The following is a 13,854-nucleotide window of genomic DNA, read 5'->3' as shown; positions in this document are numbered from 1 at the left end:
CGAGCGGACGTAGGTCCCCTAGAAATTCCTGACGAAGACCCTCTTGAGGTCTGTCCAGTCGCGGATGCTATCGTGCGGAAGGAATTCAAGCCATGCCCGAACATGTTCCCCCACGTGAATGGGAAGGTATTGAATGATGAAATAGTCATCGTCCACTCCTCTGGCCCAATAGGCGAGCTAGAAGTCTTTGAGCCAAATGCCTGGGTTTGTCTCCCCAGTGTATTTGGTGATGTTGGTGGGCGGTCAGAAACGCTGCGGGAATGGTGCTCTCCGGATGCACCGGCCAAAGGCCCTAGGCCATCAGGGCTAGGGCTCCGGTCGTCTGGCCGGCGACTGCGCTTGGGGCGTGTTTCACCACTTCCCTCGATGGTTTGGCCAGGGTCCGTGTCGCCTGCTACCGTGCGGTGGACATCGTTATCGTGTCAAGCCCGATGCCGGTTGCCGATGATGCTGCGAGTATCCTAGTGAGGATCGGGTCGCTCGTGTACCGGTGGTTGGTGTGGAGCAGGCGCCAGGCTAGACCATGGCACGACTACCACACCCCGAGCCGGGCTCGACGGCTATGATGGCGAGCGAATGGAGCGATCTGTCTAGCGTGTCCTCGTCCCCTCGGTGGGGAGAGAGGGTGCGGGTCGAAGTCACGACGTGGAGCTTTCTGCCTGTTGGACGACGACGGCTTCTACTAGAACCTGAAGGTTTCGGTAGACTGCCCGCTCCTGGGGCTCGGCGGGATCGAGAACACTGTGTAGAAGCACTACCATAGCGGCGATGTTCTGGCTAGCCTGGGCAAATTGAGGGAGATTGTTCCCCTCATTCATGATGTTGTGTTGGACTAGACGGGCGTGACCCCGGGCGCCGCCCGTCGAGCCATGCGCAGGGGGCACGATGGGCTGTACCAACGGCGCCGGCGTAGGCGATGGCTGGTTCTGCCGCCGTTGTCGCAATTCCTCAGCGTGCGCTTGCGTAGACGTGAGGGCCCCCGCGCATAGGTCTGGAGGGGTGTGAGTTTGCTCAGGCGCCGCAACCACCGATGGCTGTCTCGGAGCATCCTCCATAGCACACTCCCAGGATAGACGGTGGCAGGGCGCCACATCGCCGATGCTAGAACCATCGCTCTCGCCCTTGTTATCCGGGAGTTCCCCAGAAATGGCAGGAGCGAAGCCTACCATTCCTACGAATTCAGATGTGAGCGGGGATGGTGCCAGCATCCTTCGAAGCCCCCAAGCGTAAGCATCCACAGAGAACACGAGGCCATAGGGGGACTGATCGTACGGTGTTTGTCGTATGAGCGGTGCAGTCCCTCCGGGTGATTGGTGGGAGATAGTAAATAAAGGGTGAATGACAGTACGCGTATGACTTACAGTGGATTTGAGCAGAGAGTTTGCTCGGAATGAAGCGCAGATGCTGTGTCGTCGAAGTCGTGTGTCCCGGAGTCGATGAAGGGCGTCCCTCCGACGGTTGCCGGGCCGTGAGTCTCCTTGCAGAGGTGGAGTACACCGAGTCAGTCAGCGATGAAGTCCAGGCTTCCAAAGAGGAAGGCCAGGGATGGCTCAAAGACTAGGGGAGCCCACATCCTAGCGGGTGAGAGTGTGGGAAACTCCAGCAAGCTGAAGCAAATCATATCGCCCGAGCCCACCACGGCGGGGGTGGTAGAAAAATGGGCCATCCGATGACCAAAAAGTGTTGAACGTACAACGTCTTCCCCATGGATGGCGCCAACTGTCGATACAAAAAGTGACCAACTAGTGAATATTTGTAGTTTTGCTGTATGTTGTGATCGAAGGTGGCCTAGCACTCAATGACATAGGATTTATACTAGTTTAGGCAACATGCCGTACGTCCAGTTTGGGTCAGTTGGTGACTTTATTCCTAAGCCCAGGTGCTCGAAGTTTGTAGTGGGGTTACAAACGAGAAGGAGAAAGGGGGGGGGGTGTTCAAGAGGCCCGGTCAGGTCCGACCGGAAGGGCTGAGGGCGACCGGAACTCCGCTATGAGCTAGAAGTCCAAGCGTGTGCCTGAGGGGTTGTGAGCTATCGATCTAGTGAGTCTAAACTTGGGGAAGTCGACCTCCTTTATTGGAGGGAGCGCATCCCCTTTTATGGAAGAAGGGGATGACTTTACAGGTGAGAGGGAGAGAGTATAGATGTTACTAAGTCTTGTTGCCCATGCCGATGAGGACAATGATGATGGTAGGTGCCCACAATACTGTTGATGTCTCTATAGAATGTCAGGTGCACATGGGAGGTTGCGTTGGCTTCTTTAGGAAGGGTTGATGTCGGTACCTGCAAAATACTGCTTTCCCGGAGACATGTGAGGAGTCTCACCATGTTTACCGGGTATGGTGAATCCCGGCGCCTACAACACTATTGGTGCCCAGAGGCATGTGAGGGGCTTTTTGTCATACGGGAGCTCAATGGCACCTACAATACTATAGGGATAAATGTCATTGCGTACAATATTGTATGTGTCAGGGCGGTTGTGGAGCACTGTTCCCATAGGTGTTTAGGGTATGGTCCCTGTACCGTGGTTTGACTTGTGTGCTGCTTTCTCCGTTCGTCCCTAGACCCTTCTGAGCGGGCGTCCCCGGTCGGATGGCTCCAGTCAGCTTCGATTGTGCCAGTCGAAGAAGAGTGGCGAGCAGGGTTCTTACGTACCCTGGTCGAAGAGACATGGGGTTGGAGTTGGAAGTTGGGCTCGGGGCAGGCCTTCTGATCAGAGAGGCCGTTCAGAGGCGGCTGGAGCCTAGAGCGAGTGCTCTGGTCAGATAGGTAGGTCGAAGAAGTTGACGAGCGGGTGTTGCTCTTCTTGGGCCAGGCCTTCTAGTCGGCCGCTGGGCTGTCCCTTTGCCCTATTGTTTTTAGACTCTTGGGTTGAACCTTGGCATGGAAGCCGGTCCCCGAGGGACCCCGGGTTTATGAACCCAACAATACCTTTCAGGGGCTTTCCTAACTATAGGGATGTCAGCATGATGGATATGGTAGTTTGTGACACCGGTCTCCAGATGTGGAGGAAATTATCGTATGGCCATGAGAAAGAAATCCTTAGTAAGGGGATGATATTCAATACAATGTCAGAGATAAAGCTCTTCCTTTAGGACTATGCTGTGTATCACCATAGGCTGTACAATGTCACTCATTCGGACCAGGAGTTGAGGTACCACGTGATATGCAAAAATGGTTGTATGTGGAGGTTAAATGCATGAAAGAGATAGAGTGATGGCAAGTAGAGGATAAGTAAAGTGGTCGAACCCCATACTTGCTTAACAAATAGGGGGAAGGAAAATCATCAGCAGCTCACTGCACGTTACCTTGCCCATTGTATATTGGGGCTCGTTGATGATAATAACAACATTTTAGTGTCTTCGTTACAATAGTCCATATCTAGATTCGTTAAGTATGATGTGAAGTATAGAAAGGCTTGGCGTGCTAAGCAAATTGCCCTAGCGATTTGTTGTGGTAGTTGGGAGGAAGCGTACAACAGGGTGCCCTGCATCTTATGTGCAATGCATTACTATAACCCTGTCTTGAAATGGTTTGTGGATACCAGAGTGCTGTATTTTTGGGACCCGTTGAGGCATGTCCTCTATCGTGTGTTCTGGTCGTTCGCGCAAACAGAACATGCATTCTTGTTTTGTCGGCCAGTTGTACTTGTTGATGGCACTTTCCTGACAGGAAAGTACAAGGGCACCTTGATGATGGCTGCTGCTGTTGATCCTGAGGACCAGATAGTACCCATGGCTTTTGCTTTGACAGAGGGAGAGAACAATGAATCGTGGTCATGGTTCATGTGGCTTCTACATGTACAAGTGCTTGGCCCATCTCGCACTATATGTTTGATCTCAGACCGTCACCTAGGGCTTCTTAATGCTACAACTGAGCATATACATGGGTTCTCGCCTCTAGTGCACAGATGGTGCATGAGACACTTTGCCGCTAATTTCTGGCGGCGTCAGAGGAAGGAGGTATGTGACAAGGTAAAGGCTCTATGTTGTGTATGTATAGAGCACCAGTTCACGGAGACAAAGAGAGAACTAGACAAGATGCTAAATGAAGCGGGAAAGGCCTGGTTAGAGGTGCAGATGGAACAGAAGGCTAAGTGGACATCAGCATATGATGAGGGGAGTTTCAGGTATGGCATCATGACCACTAACTCCTCAGAGTCTTTCAACCGTGTATTCACCGGAGTTCGATTGTTGCCTATGTCTGGAATTGATGAGTTCTCCTTTCATAAGTGCAACAAATATTTTGTCAAGAGGTGGGAACTTGCATAGAGGAATATAGCTGAGTAGGGGCATTTTGGAAAGGTCAAAGTAGAACATTTGAAGGAGGCCGAGGAATTGGCCAAGCAGCAAACCACTGAGCCGTATGGACCTCACTGCCATATCTTTAGTGTATGGGGTAAGGGTGGCACAAGCTTGGGCAGCGAACATTATGGTGGATGAAACTACCGAGTTGATCTTGAAAAGTAGAGTGCAGTTGCAACGTCCCTCAGATCATGCATGCTCCTTGGTCTCATATGATCACGACCTGTAGGGTTTGCAGGTATAACTATGAGCACTATGCCGACATGAGCGGGTTCCTCCGACACGATGGCTGGTGGGACCTCTTATGTTCATACTCCTGGCAATACAGGCAAGGGTCCTGTGGAGCACGACGTTGAGGAGGACAAGGATGAGGACGAGGATGAGGACGAGGACTACGATGAGATTGGGATGTCTCATCTTGGTGATGCACCATTTCTTACACAATTCGATGAACAAGTACTTGAAACAACCCTTCGCCATATACATTACAATTACTTAAACATTGTAGGTAACGATGCCTATATTGTAATTGCAGGGTCCTAGTTACACTCAGTAGTACCGCTAGGTGTACTGCCAGCGAGACCGTACCGACATTGGGTTCACCTCTAACGTGCTGCCTTTACGTCCAAAGAGGCATCGACGTCCGCAATACCCATATACTCCTAGGTCGTATGAGTTCTTTAGGATGACATGATGCACTTGTACTCAGACACCCATATACTGATGGAACATGTAGTATGTCGAGTAATGTGGAACTTATGTATTGATGAACTTGTGTCATAGTTATGACTTGCTGAACTTATGTCGAATAGTGGTATTGTCGAACTTGCGATGAACTTGGGATTTGTACAAGTTAGTATTGCTGAACTTGTGTATTGATTGTCTTGTCCACTTAACCTTCCTACTGACCTATTCGTTAAACTGACATGACGAAATAACTTGGCTCATGCGAGAACATAATAGAAGTGCCTTGTTCCATTTGCTGCCGCTTTGACCGCCGCACCATGGCTAGGGGCGCATCAGCCTTGCTGCGCCATGGCTGGGGGTGCATCAGCCTTGTCGCACCATGGACGGTGGTGTGGCAAACCCATGCTGGGCACTGGCCAGACTCCCTTCTAAGCGCATCAGCAGCAGCAAGATTCTGATGCATATAATTTAGGGGGTTTCGAAAGATCGCAATGGTGAGAACAACTTACAAAGGCATTATTTACTGAGAATGTAACAAATACATGTAAATTGTAGCATTGTAATACCATTTTTTATGGTGAAAGTTTTATGAGATAACACAATGTCCGTTACAAAAATTAAACAGTGTTTGTTACATGCGTACAATACATAAATAGTTCAAATGAAATACAATGCAGCACCAAGAAAGTTCTACTACAATACAAATACCAAATCTAAAACATTGAACTAGCACACCTGTACCAATCACCAGTCTAAAACATACAGAGTAAGCAACTCATCATTCGAGTACCAGTCCTCTACCACAACCTCGTTGCTGTGGCTAGGCTCACCTGCATTGCCCTGATCTGCTTGTCGCCTGTAGTAAGCTGCCTCCGCTTCACCTGCGGCCTAAGTCAAGAATACGTCCTCCTCCATCTGGCTCATGTGGCTAGACTCACCTGCATTGCCTTGATCTGTCTGTCGCCTATAGTAAGCGGCCTTCGCTTCATCTATGACCTCTGTGGCCTGAGTGAAGAACGCGTCGTCATCCTCCTCCGCCTACAAGCCCGCCTCTGCTAGAGCGATGAGCTGGCTCAGTCTGCCAGTTTCATCCTCAGCCTCCTTCGCCTACAAGCCTGCCTCAGCAAGAGTGATGAGATCGCTCAACCTGGCAGTGTCGTTCTCATCCTCGTCCCCCTCATCAGACAACACAATTGGTGATTGAACGGTGCGACCAGCTCACGTTCTGTGCTCATGTAACTTCTTTTCCTTAAATCTTGCACGGGCCACCTCTGCGGCATGGTCCTCACTACATCCAATCCCTTCATGTATGAAATGCAACAAGTTAGCAATGCGATTATATTACATTTAAAAGCTGGAAATGCAACAACATGGTCATTCAAGACCTGCATCTGTACTCTTTCCTCCTCCCTTGCCTCCTTCCAAGCCCTCTCCTCCTCTAATGCCCTCCGTCTCTCCAATCCCCATTTGTCAAGCCCAACATCGATCGGGTTACGAATACCGCATTGTCTAGCAAACTCACGCATCTTGTTTTTGTGATGTTTAACGAATAGGTTGACGTAGTCAGGTCCATATCCCTTCTTCGATGCAATTACTTGCCTCCCCTTCAGTTCATCCAAGAACTTAGCTTAACTATCATAACATTCCCACCTGCATTTCCTAGTGCTCTGTTCAAATGAAAAATTATATCATATATGTCTTAGCAAAAGAAACAAAATACGATTTCATGTTTACCACAAAAATAACCAACCTCATCATAGTCTATCATATGGCTGCAATAATGGCCTATTCCAAGCTCTGAAGGGACTAGACCATAGTTGGATTTAACACCACATTCACTCTTAACTGGAGGTGCTTTGCAAATTAACCTTTCTTTCTTCTTTTCCTTTGTCTTTGGTGGCTCCAACCATTGATTCTTAGGACCCTAGAGCCACTCATTGAAATGACACTTCGTAAATCCATAATGCTACAAGAGAATACATTAGTACACGCACACATATGGAGATAAACATTTAAATAGATACACTTTCCACTTCATGTTTGTTCGGACACACAAACTCCAACGTATTCTCAGGGTTTATCATAGCTCGATCTCTGTATTCGCATAGAGGAGGTTCCTCGAGTCGTCTAACTACAACTAGGTGCTTCTCCTTAGCCGTCATTGGCGGGGGGTTAGGGGGGGTGGAACCCACCGCTGGAAGTGCTCACGTGGATGTCTCTCTCTACACCAATCGTCGAAAAGGAGGTACCTAGGGTCAAACTTGTCGGCACCATCGATCCACTGAAAGAAAAAACACCTCTCATGGGTCTACACAACAAGATCCCAACAAAATATTAGTAGTCTACTTACACAAACGAAGAAAAAAAGATATTGGAAATAATTACTTACATTAAAACGACTGCATGTGTAGAAGCAACGCGCCGCTGTGTCTGGATGTCTAGATTGAAACACATCAGCCGGGAAACCACAGTCACAGTTAGGGACAGGGAGGTCAGGAGGGACGGGGGCATCTTTGCTAGACGTGTCTGGTTATAATTCTCGAGGACGACCCCGTTTTCGCCAAAACTCCTTCCAATACATCTTGCATCTAACAAAACGGTTGTAATTTAACAAACAAAAATCAAAACATCACAAATTAATGTCAATGAAAACCATTTGCATTACAACAAATAAAATATAACCTACATTTTGGTGCAAACTCTATCTTAGATGCAAACATGAAAACTATATAAAAACTATACTTTGGTTAGTAAAAAATAAAATTTGGTACATCAACAGTGTGTCCACATATTTATTCACATATAAAAGTTGAGATGCAAACTCAAACAAGCAAAATACATAGTAATCATAATTCTAACTAACCAATTAACATTAACATTGGCAATCCTAATCCTAATCCTTCAATCCAACGTTCTAACGAACTCATATTTTTCTCCATACCCTAACTAATCATTCAAATCATTCGATCCACCGTGAAGGCCGAGGAGGAGCTTCATTACATTGACAAGGCTGATGAGGAGCTTCGGGGAAGGTGGGGAGGGGGCCGGCAAGGGAGGGAAATTCGGCGGCCGGCCGTGGTGGAGCCGGGAGGCAATGGCGCGGCGGTGTGGGCTGGGAGGCGCGGCGGCGGGGGCTAGGCGGCACGGAGGCGGCTGCTGTACGGCACGGAGTGAAACATAGAGGGAGGAAAGGGACTAGTCCGCGGGGCTCTATTTGACTCTGCCGCGCCTTGATGGGTGGTGCGTCACAGCCGCGCCCTGATCGGTGGCGCGGCAAGGCCTGCCACATCAGTGACCAGCGGGGCGGGACGTTGCCATGTACGCACCCTGCCGCACCGCCATGCATGGCGCGACAGAGTTGTTTCGCCGCACCCTAGAAATAGGCACGACCAAAAGTGTTACTTTTGAAACTAAAAAACAAACAGTGTGCTGACCTGCTGGCAAGGAGTGGAGTATCGATATCTTCCATCTTCACAGTAGCTCTAGATGGAAAAATATGGCTGGGACAAAATCTCAGTAACTGAAATGTACACCAACAACTCTACGTCAATACAACTTTTTTTTTCTTTCACATTCTTCTTCTTTTCTAAACTGAAATGAGGTTAGTTCAATTGGTGGGTTCGTTACTGCAGAACATGCCAACCCCATTTTAAGTCCTAGATTACCAAACCTGCTTGTATTTCTTCTGAGGCGCATTTGAGTGTGTTTGGTTATCTAAACAAGGTCAATGTTATTATTAATAATTTTAAGATAAACCCCGTTCGTCTTGCGGAAACTTGGCTGAAACTGGCTGAAAACACAGTTCTGGTTGAAATGTTGGGAGAGAAAAACACAGTTCCGGCTGAAAAAAGAAGCCGAACAAATTGGATTTAAGGTAAGCCGAACGGGGCCAAAAATATGATCGCGTGGCCGTTTTGGTGTTCCTTCCTCCTTCGTCACATGCAAGTCCAAAAATAATTATATTTTCTAATCTCTCCTTCCTAAAAAGAATATAATTATATATTTAGAATAAGTTAAACTTTTTTTGAATTTAACCAAATTTATAGAAAATAATATAAATATTTATATTTTTCCTAATTGATTTACTATAAAAATATATTTTATAATTAATCTAGTAGTACTTATTCGGCATCATAAATATTAGTATTTTCTTGTATAAATTCGATCAAACTTGAATTTGTTTGATTTTTCAAGTAGTATTCTTTTTAGGATGAAGGGAGTATCAGATCGCTGCAAAGGGTACAGCTATTCTTCTATTAACCGTCCAAACCAAAAGATTCAAATACTAAATAGATAATAAACATCCAACTCTAAACATTCAATATCCTTACCATATCTGAATTTTAATACTCCAAAGTTAGATATCTGATACAAATATGAGATAGATATCTATATTTGAAATACTCCGTCCATCCCAAAAAGAATATCTCTGTAGGGTTCGTATCGGTCAAACTTTCTTAAATTTAATTAGACTTATAAAGATTATTAGCAATATTTGTATCTTCAAATAAGTTAATTATTAAAATATATTCAGCAATTCATCTAATAATACTAATTATACATCATAAATATTAATATTTTCTTTATATTTGGTTAAAGTTGAAAATATATTTGACTTCTCAAAAAGTGAGAAAGACTATCTTGGTGAAACAAAGAAAGTATATTATCTATGTTTAACTTGGAACCTAAAGAAGTAACTATCTATATATTTATATTTGTCCATATGCAGTGGCAGATGCAGAACATGATTGAAGGGGGCTGGTCTCTTCTTCTTCTCCATTTTTCTTCTTTTCTCCACCTTTTCTTCTCCCTCACCCTCTCCATATTTCCATTGATGCATCAACTGTAGGGGCTCCCCCCTTTAGATCCTCCCCTGTCTGTATGTAACAGAACCTTTTGTTCTTGGACACATGAGGGCCGCAAAATTAATTTGTTTGGACCGAACTCTTGCCTCTGAGATCTTTTGTGGGAACGAAAGCTATGTTTATTGTCATCATGCTCTGCCTGAAGTGACCATAACCGCTAACTAATGATCCTAAACTTTTGGTACAAAGAATAGCTTTGATATGGATCTAAGCGTACCTTATATCTTGATGCATAGTAAAATAGGTGTATCAAAAAATCAAAGCGACTTATAATTTGAAACGGAGAAAGTAAAAGGCTATGATTTGGTTTTAGAGCAATGCCAAAAGACTTTTTATATCATGTCTAATTTATAGAAATAGAGATTTTGCTAAAAAAAACTGCAAAACAACCTTTTAAATTGGATCTTCAAATATAAACATTCTTTATTTCAAGTTTTTTACTAGCCAAAGATAGAGAGGCAGGATTACTCTCCATAATACGCACATGATATAGAAAAACTGTTGGAGGCTACAAAGATATAAAAGTGATTTTTTTTACTCAAATGACTCCAAATGATGATTTATAGAGTAAAATTTTAGAAATATTCTTGGAGATGCTCTTATTATTGGTTTAAACTTTACAACTTGATGGGGATGGGTTCCCGATGTTTCGTCAGCGACACATTGATTCAGCTTCAGATCAATAGACCCAAACCTCACAACATTTGCACCATGTCTCCTTTGGTTATCAATCGTCTCGTAGTCCGGTTGACCTTGCTGAGCAAGCTAATCCTTGCCGATGAAATGAAGAAATAAGTAAGAACTTAAAAGTGTGTAACCCAATTGAAGTGACAATTGTAGATATATTATTAAAAACTCAAAGTTGGGGGTTTCACAACCAACGACGATGACTATTCGAAGATAGGTCAATCTAAAACAAAACTTAAACCCTAGCATGGGTGGGAATGACTCAATATATTGCCTAACGGGTGTGCATAACCCCTGGACTCGCCTCCTAATGGACTCAATGATGATACATGGCCCAATAGATCAAAAGACGGTGCCATACACTACTAGAAATATCCACTTCTATGACAAAAATCTTAATGACGAATCCCAAACTATCATAGAATATCGCTTTTTATGACAAATATTTATGTTTCGTCATAGATCAGTGGTGACGATCCTCCAACCCTCCCTGTTTATGATGAAACCAGGCATCATCACATGAAAACATCATAAAACAGTACGGGGTTCATCACCAAAAACCCTCACCCGACTGTTCCTGCTCATATGTGACGATCCTCTTTAGAACTATGATGACTAGGGCTTCGTCATTGAACTAATTACACATTTGCGACGAAGTTTTCGATCTGTAATGAATGACACTTCATCATAAATCTCCACATGGTCCTTTCTCCATCCGATGTGTACCTGTAGGACCTGTAGTTACTCATCCATGACGCTTGCAATTCATCATAAAGTATCCCTCTCAGTCCTTTCTCCATCTGATGTGTACCTGTGGGACCTACAGTTACTCATCTGTGACGCTTGCAATTCATCATAAAAGTCTCCGCTCGGTCCTTTCTCCATCCGACATGTACTTGTGTGACTCTTCTCCATCTGACTAGTGGGACCCAACCGCTTATGTGTCACGTGTACCTGTGGGACCTTTCTCCATCTCCATTCGACTTGTGGGATCCAACGGCTTGCGTGTCACTTGTGGACCCTTCTTCATCCAACCTGTGGGACTCGATGGATCATGTGTCATGTGTACCTGTGGGACCTTTCTCTATCTCCATCTCCATCCGACCTGTGGGACTCGATGGATCAGTGTCACTTGTACCTTTTGTACCACTAGGGTTTAATAAATTCAAAAAAACCTCTATGTCTGGGAGTCAAACTCGGGGCTAGAAGGAAGGAATGGACAGTCTTTACCATTGCGCTAGATGTCTGGTTGTATTGACATGACTTTGGAGTCATTATAATAGTATATATTCTCTATGTGGATGCCCTACAGGTTGACCTATATAGGAGTATTGGATATATCCCCTTCAAGTGAAAACAAATCTGTGCCCGTTAGACAAGCGGTGGTGGCAGCGGTGGAGGATCCCTAGTGTGCTGTGGTGGCTTGGGTGTCCTTTTAGAGGCTATGCGATGAGTCTTGCCGATGGAGCATGGCGGCATTGGCGTCTGTGTCTATTGGGTGCCGCGATAGTGGTGACAGATCTGATCCACAGGTCTCCTTTCTTGCCTTTTCCTATTTGCTTCTCTATTTTGGTCTTTGCTTGAACATGAGTTATACAAAAAACATTCTAGTGTTGGAGATCTGATTAGGCCAATGATATGATGATAAAAAGAACTAGGAGGTGGCACTGGTTGGTTTTCTACTGATATCTTGGTTTTCTGCATATGTTCAGTGTTCTTACTATAAATGCCTGTGTGCAACTAGGCCTATTAATTGTCAAGTGCTTGCTTGATTATACCTATCTATCTAGGCAAACAAATAGGCCCATTGCTTCTGCATTCAAAACTGTTGTAATTATCGTCCTCTTAATCTTTGCCTGCCTCCTATGGAAAAGAAGCTCTGTGGTCGTGTACTAATTGTAAGTGTGATGGTTAGACTTGATTTAGCTATAATTGTAAATGTTATAGCTCCATTAACTGCTACTCTAGTACCATGAAAATTGTTAATGGTTGTTAATGTTGCACTTTGGTATGAGTTGTGGACTTCACTGATGGATCTTTTTTTGGATTATTTTCCTCTTAAGTGATCTCATTACTGAGGAAGCTCTCAACAGATGAAATGGAGGAGCCCCCCAACAAGAGGAACGCACTGGCTAGCCTCACGGACGATGCCATTGTCGAGATCCTCCGCCGCCTCCCCGCTCGCTCCTTGTTCTACTGCAAATGTGTCTATCGCTCCTAGAATAGCCTCATCTCAGACTACAACCACCATAAGGTGTTGCCCCGGACTCTAGATGGCTTCTTCTATGACATCCACCAAAGCCATGGACACTACACCAGCATCATCGGTGAACACCCCTACTTGTCCTCTTGCCGTTCACCTTGGTTAATGTAGCTGTCTGAGATATCTGCAATGGCCTCATCCAATGCTAGTACCAAGGGGCTGATGGTTTATACTGCTATGTCATCTGCAATCCAGCAACCAAGAAGTTTAAGGAACTGCCGCCTAGCATCCATTCTATTAGTGATGCTCGATTGGGGTTCAATCCGGCAGCCTTCTCGCACTTCCGTGTGATTGAATATATAGAAGAGTAGTACGATGATGAGTGCATGGGTGGGAACATCTACTCATCTAAAACTACAACATGGATATGTAAGGAATCTAAATGGGGATCGAATACTTGTGTGACATTTGAGATATCAAAAACTATGTATCTTAATGGTTGTCTGCACTTTATGTAGTACTTGCAGTGTTACATACTTGCTGTGGATATGGAGGGAGAGACATGGAGGAAAATTCCTAGGTTGTGTGGTTCTTTACCCTCCATCCATCAAGCTCAGGGTCACTTGTATGTATGTACTATTCATAGTCGTAATATGTCCAATCTTAAAATCTAGATCCTTGAAGACAATGGTACTAATAATAAATGGACATTAAAGCATACTGTCAGCACTCTATAGGTGTTTGCAAAGATTAACATTAAATTTGGTTACTTTGATGTTATTGAGTACTACTCAACGGTTCACCCAGAATGAAATTTGCTTCTCTTTGTTGGGGTTAGGGAGGAAAATAACATCATTGCATATAACATGGACAACAAAAAAGTACATGTCATCCCTACACGTTATAGTGCGTTTTTGAAATGTGGTATCTTGCCACAAATCTACTGCAGATCTTACTATCTTCTCTATGTTCCCTTGTTCTCGGAGTTGGAGTCATTAGAAGAGGAGTAAATAAAGTTCCATGATGTATCTCTTTGTCATGACATGTTTAAATGGATTAATGTTGTTTGATTGTCTATGGATATGCTAATTTCCTCTTGGATGGATGTTG

This window comes from Miscanthus floridulus, chromosome 16, assembly GCF_019320115.1.
Source record: "Miscanthus floridulus cultivar M001 chromosome 16, ASM1932011v1, whole genome shotgun sequence".
Lineage (NCBI taxonomy): Eukaryota > Viridiplantae > Streptophyta > Magnoliopsida > Poales > Poaceae > Miscanthus > Miscanthus floridulus.
The sequence above is the reverse complement of the archived record's forward strand: the minus strand, read 5'-3'. Positions refer to the sequence as shown.